This window comes from Oryx dammah, unplaced genomic scaffold, assembly GCF_014754425.2.
Source record: "Oryx dammah isolate SB20612 unplaced genomic scaffold, SCBI_Odam_1.1 HiC_scaffold_16, whole genome shotgun sequence".
Taxonomy (NCBI): Eukaryota; Metazoa; Chordata; class Mammalia; order Artiodactyla; family Bovidae; genus Oryx; species Oryx dammah.
The window spans coordinates 47,234,107-47,243,047 of record NW_024070200.1 but is presented as its reverse complement, the minus strand read 5'-3'; positions in this window follow the sequence as shown (position 1 = coordinate 47,243,047).

Here is an 8,941-nt window from a genome sequence, read left to right as displayed (position 1 = left end):
GGACCCACCGAACGGCTGCGAGGGCTCTGGGGAGGCCGGCGCCGCGGCCGGCCTCCGGCCGGGCCTGGGGCTGCGGCCGGCAGGCCGCCCGGGCCCGGGCCCGCGTTCCAAGCAGGAGCGCCGGGGCCCCGAGGCCTTCCGGGGCGCCTGCCGCCTCCGGCTCCAGCTCGGGGCAGAGGTAGGAAGTGGGGCCGGCGATCCCAGAGCCCTCGCAGCCGTTCGGTGGGTCCCCCAGGCCCCACTGCCAGCGCCCCCGCCCCCCGAGCTCGGCTGTTAGCCCCGCGAGCTCCCCGGGCCGGCGGCCGAGGACACCTGAACTCGGCACCCCGGGCAAGGGTTGGGAAGGACTCGAGGCGTCACTCTGAGCCCAGTCTCGGCCGGATCCCGGGGGAGTTGGGCTTCTTCCCCACCCCCAGCCATTTCCCCACTCCTAAGCCACGAGTTTGGGCACGACCGGGTTAAGTGCCCTGGGATGACGCACCTGGAGTACCCGCCTTGAGGTCGGTCTTCACCGCGTCTGGGCAAACTTCCTCGTGGCCTACAGTTAGAAGACTCACTACTTTATTTGCATTTATATAGACAGGTGGATGAGCAGAACAACTAGCCCATCCCCTTTTAATTTTTTTAAACTTTTTTTTTTTCAACTCCAACTGCCTGCCAACAACCAGGTCAATCACTTTATATTATCTCCTTCTTATGTACATTATTTAATCCGCTTAATCCTTTCAGGCTGACATTATTAATCCCATTTTACAGATAAGAAAACTGAGGCACACAAGGTTTAGTCAATTTGCTGAAGATCCCACAACTAACAGGCCTCAGATCCCAGAAGAGATCTGGAGCTTTGGCAGAGCCTGAATCTGAGCTCCTTGCAATACACCAAACGGCTCCTCTCTCTCCCTGGGTCCCTGCCCTAGAAAACGTCTGTGCCACTTGGCTGAGACCATCACTGCTTGAGCTGAGAAAGAAAAGATGGGAAGTGTAGCCAAGAGCTCCACAAGGCTGGGTTATTTTAAGGTCACAGAGCAGTCCCTGCCCATCCCTTCCTGCCCACTTTGAGATAACCTGGCAGAACAGTGTTATCCTGTGATCTCTTCAGTACAGGTTTGGGGATGATGAGGAAAACGGATCAGAATGTTCTGAGCTCTTTCCCATGTGTTAACTTGCTCCATGCTTACCGTGGATTCTGCAAGGTGGATATAGTTTTCCTTTAGGCAGCTTTCATGTATCACTATCTGCGCTTTACACAGGAGGAAACTGAGGCCCAGAGAAGTTAGTAGCATTTGTAAAGTAACTCACTAGGTGACAGTCAACCCCCAAACCTGAGTTCAAGTCGCAATGGCACTATTTTAAACTGTGCCAACCTTAGACAATGATTTGAGCAAACTCTGGGAGATAGTAGGGAGACAGAATAGGAAATGACAACCTACTCCAGTATTCTTGCCTGGGAAACTCCATGGACAAAGGAGCCTGGTGGGCTACAGTCCACGGGTCGCAAACAGTCAGATACGACTGAGCACGTAACACTTTTACTTTACTGGAGATAATGTAGTTCAGAGGAGCCTGGCATGCTGCGGTCCATGGGACTGAAAAGAGTTGGACTTGGCTTAGCAACTGAACGACAGTGACAACACCTTAATTCTCGGAGCCTCAATTTACCCCTCTGTAAAATGGAGATAATATTGAACCAGTGAGATAACATATGATTTGGGTGCCTACACGAACAGCACAAAACCTCGAAACTCGGGGAAGAATGTGGGGCCCTGAAATTTGAGCGGGGAGGTGAGTTGGGTTGGCCCTCTTTCTGAATGGGAACTGCTCTCCCCACCACGATCCCCAGGGAGCAGACTCCTCGGGGCCACCCTGGGGTAGCCCCAACCAGCAGCCCCAGCTACACTTGGGAAAACAATGCTTCTGCAGTCAGACCTAGGCAGGAAGTGAGTCACGGTTCTTCCTAAGTCTGTGAGCAAGAGAACCCTGTTGAGGGGAAACAGGGACGGGGCTGGCCCCGCCTCGCCTCTGAGTCCCTCTGTGCCCTTCCCACTTGTCCCCTGGCCTACAAGAAAAGTCAGCCCGGAAAGAAAGCAGGGCTGTCTGCCTCTCAGTGCCCCACCCGTCCTGCAGGCTGGCCCAGGGAAGCTGCAGTGGGGCTGGGGAGGAGGAAGGGGCACTGACACCCCAGTTTCTCCCACCAGCCTGTGCCTCCAATGCTGCCTTTGGGATAAGGAGGATTCTTTAAACTGTTGTTCAGAAGGGCATCTCTGAGGGGAGGAAAAGACAGAGCCTGTCCCAGGGCATCCCCACCTTAGTCTCACTCCTATTTTAGGGTTGTATTTTACAGTAACTTGGTTGTTAAAAAAGAATGTGGAGGGACTTCCCTGTGCTTCCACTGCAGGGGACACAGGTTCGATCCCTGGTCAGGGAACTTAAGATGTCCTGCAAGCTGCTCAGCCAGGCCAAAAAAAAAAAAAAAGAATGGAAGCCACTCCCTGTGAGAAAAACCCTCTGGAGAGAATCCCGCCTTGCACAGCTGGTGACTGCTAGTCAGCTTCTTCCTTTATCTCCTGGAGCAAGTCCTAAAGGCAGGTTTTGTTCTCTTTATCACTCCCAAGAATTTATCTGAGGCTTAAGGCCTGAAGGAGCTAAACTGCCTGCCCAGGTCCCCTGACTTGGGGCCTCAGTAAGCTCACGGGCCTCTGGACAAGAGTTATCAGTTTTACACAGCAGTTATTAGGACAGAGACACCAAGTGACAGAAGCCTGGCAGTGGGGGTTGGTGGGGACAACCTGTGGGGTTGAGCAGGGCCTACTGGGTAAGGCCTGAGGGAGGAACAGGCGGTGAGCAGTTCCCACCTTCCTAGCAGGGGGCAGGAAGAAGGGTCCAACCAGGCCTTTCTTTATCCCTGGATTTGAGGCTAACCAGCCAGGTGGCTTGACTTCCCAGGTGGCTCAGTGGGTAAAGAATCCGCCTGCAATGCAGGAGACACAGGAGATGCGGGTTCGATCCCTTGGCCAGGAAGATCTCCTGGAGAAAGGCATGGCAACCCACTCCAGTATAAAGAATCTGCCTGCAATGCAAAAGACCAGAGTTTGATCCCTGGGTCAGAAGGATCCCCTGGAGAAGGGAATGGTTGCCCACTACAGTATTCTTGCCTGGAGAGTCCCATGGACAGAGAAGCCTGGTGGGCTACAGTCCTTCGGGGTCACAAAGAGTCAGACACAACTAAGCAATCTGGGGAGACCTCCAAGAGCAACTGGTGTCCTATGATAAAATCCACCCATTCACCCTTACCTCAGGCACTCCCGTTGTCCCCTTGGAATGCTCTGGGGTGTCCCTTCCTCTCAAAATCTCTTCCTCCCTCTCTCAGACACTTCAAACAGCCTTCAGGATCCAACAAAGCATCTAGGATCTTAGATCCCCAACCAGGGATGGAACCCTTACCCCCTGCAGTGGAAGCTCAGAGTCTTAACCACTGGATGGACAGGGAAGTCCACCACCTCCACCAACACTCACTACATCCACACGTGCATGGAAGAGCAGACAACAACATTTAATTGGGGTTTTCCCTAAAAGAGCGGGATTTGAAAGCTTTCTGTTGTTTTCTTTTTGCTTACCTGCACGCTCAGAAATTTCTGCAGTAACTTTTAGAATAAGATAATTAAAATATTTAAGTCATGCAAAACTGAATAAAGCATGCCCATACTTCACCAACTAGCTCCAGAACACCTGGGATCCATCCTGAGTGCTGCTGAGACAACAGTCAGGCTCTTCCTGTCCCGTCACAGGGCAGGGTCCTTCCAGTTCTAGCTAAACCGCTTTGGGAAAACCTCCTTTATACGACAGGCAAACTGGGTGTCTGTGTGGGTGGGGGGAGGAGCGAGGAGTGATGTGGTGGTGATGTATCTGGTCACGCTGGGACAGGATCGCAGCTCGACCGGCCCTTCTCCTATTCCTAATTATTAGGCTAGGTCCACACTTACCTTTTACCTGCAGGTTCTGCCGCATCCCCAAGTCACTGCTCAGCTTAAGGGTTCCCTTCTGCCGGCTCTGTGTCTCTGCTTTGCCCTCACTGCCCAGCCAGTGCTGCCCACAATTGGGGAACAAATAGGTGCTTTGGGTGCAGTCTGAATGCTAAGCCCTGGGACCTCAAGCTGAGCGCCTTAGGACTTGTCCTTAGGAAGCCAGAGACTACCCCCGGGCAAGATAGAAGGATACGCACCAGGAGCTTCCTGAAGCTTTGCCATCCCTCTGGCCTTGCAGCTCCAAAAAGCTCTGCCCTTCCTTCTCTCTCTTGATACCACAATGTAAAAACAGTTAACATGACTTCTTGTTGAATTTTCCTATCAGCTCTATTATCGGAACAAGATTTGACATCTTGAGCCAGGTTATTCTTGTTTGGGAAACTGTCCTGTGCATGCTAGGATGGTTTAGCAACATCCCTGGTCTCTGAACACTAGGGGCCAGTAGCACCCCCACCCCCATTATTGTTAGGGGAAGCACACGGACTGAGACGCCCACCCTGGCCAGGCACCATAGTAACCATTTGCCTGAGTTATTTTACAACAGGAGGGCCTACTAAGGAACACAGAACTAATAAGCCACCACCAACAAGAAGAGTTCGGGAAAGGGCCAAAGGAGATGCCACGTGTCCTTCCATCTCCCAGAATCCTCCTCGCTGGCATCCATCTTGGCTGAGCAAAGCATGTGCGACCAGGAAGGACCCTGAGTCAGAGTGGCTGGCCGGAGACAACCCGGAAACTAATCTCATCACCATAAAACCTGAGACTGTGAGCCATGCGGCAGAGCAGTTCCCCTGGCTTCCCTCACCCTCCTGTTCTCCACCTGGACACCTCTTCCCAATATAGCCTCTTGCTTTGTCAGCTCGTGTGTCTCCTTGGACAATTCATTTCCGAGTGTTAGACAGGAACCCTCTCTCAGGCCCTGGAACGGGCCCCCCTTCCTGCAACATTATGACAACCAAAAATGTCTCCTGTGTGTATAGTCGCTCAGTCATGTCCGACTCTTTGTGACCTCATGGACTTAACTGTCCCCTATGGAGCCCGCCAGCCTCCTCTATCCATGGAATTCTCCAGGCAAGAATACTGGAGAGGGTTGCCATTTCCTTCTCCATAAAATGTCTTGAGACATTGTCAAATGTCTCCATAGGGGGGTACAAAACTGCTCCTGGCTGAGAACCACCGGTTCAGAGTGAGGAGTGGGAGTGACTCGGGAGAGTGTCGGTGTGCCAGGGTTCCCGGCGGCATGGGCAGTGTACCAGGAACTGCACCGAGACAGCTGGCAGCAAGAGAGAAAACTCCCAAACCCCAAACCACCTGGCAGGGAAGAGCAACAATGGGGCCATTTAGTGTGCAGGGCAAACAATTTTATGTATCTCCCCAACATCTGAGGACACGGCTCTCAAGAACGTTAGTGATAATGCTGAATTGAGGAGAGGAACCATCCGTAGATCACACTGTTTACTTAGGTGGGGAAGCGGGTGAGACAGCTCTGCATTAAATATGTATTTGGAAAGCAGACAAAAGTGGTGGCTGAGGGAAGAGGGGTGGAGGAGAGGAGACTTCGGGGAGGGACACATGTGTTCATTACCCGGATTGTGGTGATGATTCCAGGGTATGCACAAATGTCAAAGTGGATCAAGTCATCAGAATAAAAAAAGGAAAACAAAAAAAACAAACAAAAATGGATCAAGTCACATGTCTTAAATATATGCAGTTTATCATGTGTCAATTATATGTCAATAAAGTTGTTTTAAAAATGTATTTTAGGACTTCCCTGGTGGCTCAGTGGATAAGAATCCACCTGTCAATCCAGGGGACATGAGTTCAATTCCTGGTCTGGGAAAATTCCACTTGCCACAGAGCAGCTAAGCCAGGTTGCACCACAACTGCTGAGCCCACATGCTGCAACTCCTGACGCCTGAGCACTCGAGAGCCCGTGCTCCTCAACAAGAGAAGCCACCTCAATGAGAAGCCTGAGCACCACAGCTAGAGATCAGCCCCTGCTCACCGCAACTAGAGAAAAGTCCACGCACAACAAGGAATACTCAATAAAAAATAAAATGTATTTCATTGTTTAACATTTTAGTGCTTGAAAAGCATTATTTTGGAAAGGTACTACCATGAAGTAGCCATTTCTTGACTGTGCCAGATGAATGGTGGGGTGGGAGAGTCACTGTAGTCCTTAAAAAGGAAACGGAAAACAAGGAGAAAATGATCATGGACCTCCAGGCATATCTAAGAAGGAGGGAAAAATGATGGCAAGAACATTCAGCTCCAGTGTCTTTACATGAAGCCAGTGAGAGCCTGTCCGCTGGCTTAGAGGAAACACTGGAGAGTTTTTCTGTTGGATGATGCTATCAGACCAACGTGTCTGGAACGGTATTATCAGGGGCTTGGGGAAAAGAAATAACAACTCTAGTGCTGGCTGCCAGGAAAGGAACAGATGAATCTGGAAATTACAGGCTCCTCCACTGCCTTTAATCCCTAAAACAAACATTGCTGGGGGAAAAGCCAGTTAATACCTGGAGGAGGGCCGGTGTTATCCCTCAGTAGGGCTGCTGCGGCTGGGGAGCAGAGAGCCTTTACAGGAGCTGGCTGCATGGGAAAGATGCCAGCAGCCACTGTGCCCAGGGGGTGTTCTCTGCAGGGAGGGGTGCCAAGGTGCCCAGGAGGAAGAGCTGGGGATGGCCAACAGTGAGGGGCATCTCGCAACAGTTCAAGTCCCTTTCTTTTTTTAAAAACCAAAATGTATTTATTGATTTGGCTGCATCGGGTCTTAGTTGCGGCACGTGAGATCTTCCTTGCAGCAAGGGGAATCTTTTTAGTTGCAGCATGTGGGATCTAGTTCCCTGACCAAGGATTGAACCATGGACCTCTTGCACTGGGAGCATGGAATTTTAGCCACTGGACCACCAGGGAAGTCCCGAGCTTTTCTTATAAACTGGTTTAGTTAGCCTGCTACCTGCCGCCCTCACAACTGGAACACTGGAGGAGATCCTACACCCAGCAGGTGCTCAATCAGTGTCCAAGGAAGGAAGGAAGGAAATGCCCAGAGCACAATCAACCCTGCACAAACGGAGATGTTTATGGTCGCACATAACATCCCCGTTGCAAAGGTCTGTCCTTGCTCCCCCTCCTCACTCTAGGCTTCTGAGAACCTCAGTGGAGGTGTCCATCAGCTAAAATGCACTTGAGAGACTTCCCTGGTGGCCCAGTGGCTAAGACTCTGAAATCCCAATGCAGCAGGCCCAGGGTTTGATCCCTGGTCGGGGAACTAGATCCCACACACTGCAACTGAAGATTTTGAGTGCTGCAATGAAGACTGAAGATCCAGCATGCCACAACTAAGACCCAGCACAGCTCGGTAAATAAGAAGTTCAGATGATGGTAAGTACTCTGAAACAAAATAACAGAGGGTGGTGTAGTAGTCCCTGGAGGATGGGAAGGTACTATCCCTGGGGCGGTCTTCTCTGAGGGAAGGCTTCTCTGAGAAGGTGATATTTCAGCAGACGCTCAAATAAGAGATAAAGGTGTGACGATCTGGCAAGAGGGCATCCCAGGCAGCAAGTGGAGGAAAATAGTGCACAGGCCTGCTGAGTAAGCTTGTGCACTTGGAGAGCAGACACTAATCTGGAGCACTGGGGGAGAGGGTGACAGAAGGAAGAGATGGGATGAGAGTGGTCAGCAAGGCTAGACCACGCTGCGTGTAGCAGGCTGGGTGGGACACTGAACTGAACAGCGGGCAGTCTGAGGGAAATTTTATTAATTTACATTTTTCAAAGACCCTCTGACTACTGTAGGAGAGACGACACATCAGGGCAGGTGGGTAACAATGGGAGCCCAGGGACTTCCCTGGTGGTCCAGTGGCTAAGACTGTGCTGCCAATGCAGGGGACCCAGGTTCGATCCCTGGTCAAGGAGCTAGATCCCACTTGCCACAACTAAAGATCCTGCATGCTGAAATGAAGATCGAAGATACCAAGTGCCAAAACTAAGACCTGGGGTGCTGCTGAATAAACAAATGTATATATAAAGAGTGGGAGCCCCGTGACAGTCCTGTGCAGGAGGCCCAATCGTGACCCTCCCATGATACAGGTGTGCGAAGGGTCTGGGGGTGTCAGGAGACTCTCATAACCCAGTAGTCCGGTTTGTGGGCTCCTGAGCCAGCAGCAGGTTTAGGAAGGATGGACAGGAGCCTTAACACGTGTCTGCCCTGGGAAGGCGGAGCCACCTCAGGCCAAGAGCTAGCCCCAGACGGCCAGGCCTGGAACCCCACTGCCCAACCCCTTTGGTGGTTCAGGTGCTTCTCCCTGAATCACATCCCTGTCAGCATCCTTAGCTGCAGCCTTGGCAACAAGGGATGCCCGAGTTCCCAGCTAGGACTCCCAGGGCGCCCACCACTCACTCCCCGGCAGGCACCCTGCCAAGTGCTTTCCTCTCACTGCCTCCTGTATTTGTCTTGGCCACCCTGGCCCGGGCACGGGTGTTAGTCCCATTTTATTTATTTCTTTTTTGATTGAAATGACCTATCTTTAAGCCACATCCTCTTATTCATTCATTTATTTTTGGCTGCGCTGGGTCTTCGTTGCTGTGCACAGGCTTTCTCTAGTTGCGGCGAGTGGGGGCTATTTTCTAGTTGCGGTGCTTGGGCTTCTCATTGCAGTGGCTTTTCTTGTTGCAGACCACAGGCTGTAGAGTTTGGACTCAGTAGTTTTGGCACACAGGCTTAGTTGCCCCATGGCACGTGGAATCTTCCCTGACCAGGGATCGAACCCACGTCCCCGGCACTGACAGGTGGACTCCCAACCACTGGACCACCAGGGAAGTCCTATTATTCCCATTTTACAGATGAAGAAACTGAGGCCCAGAGAGCCTGCTTGGAGTCACAGTTAGGAAGAAGAGGATCCAGGATTTGAACCTGGG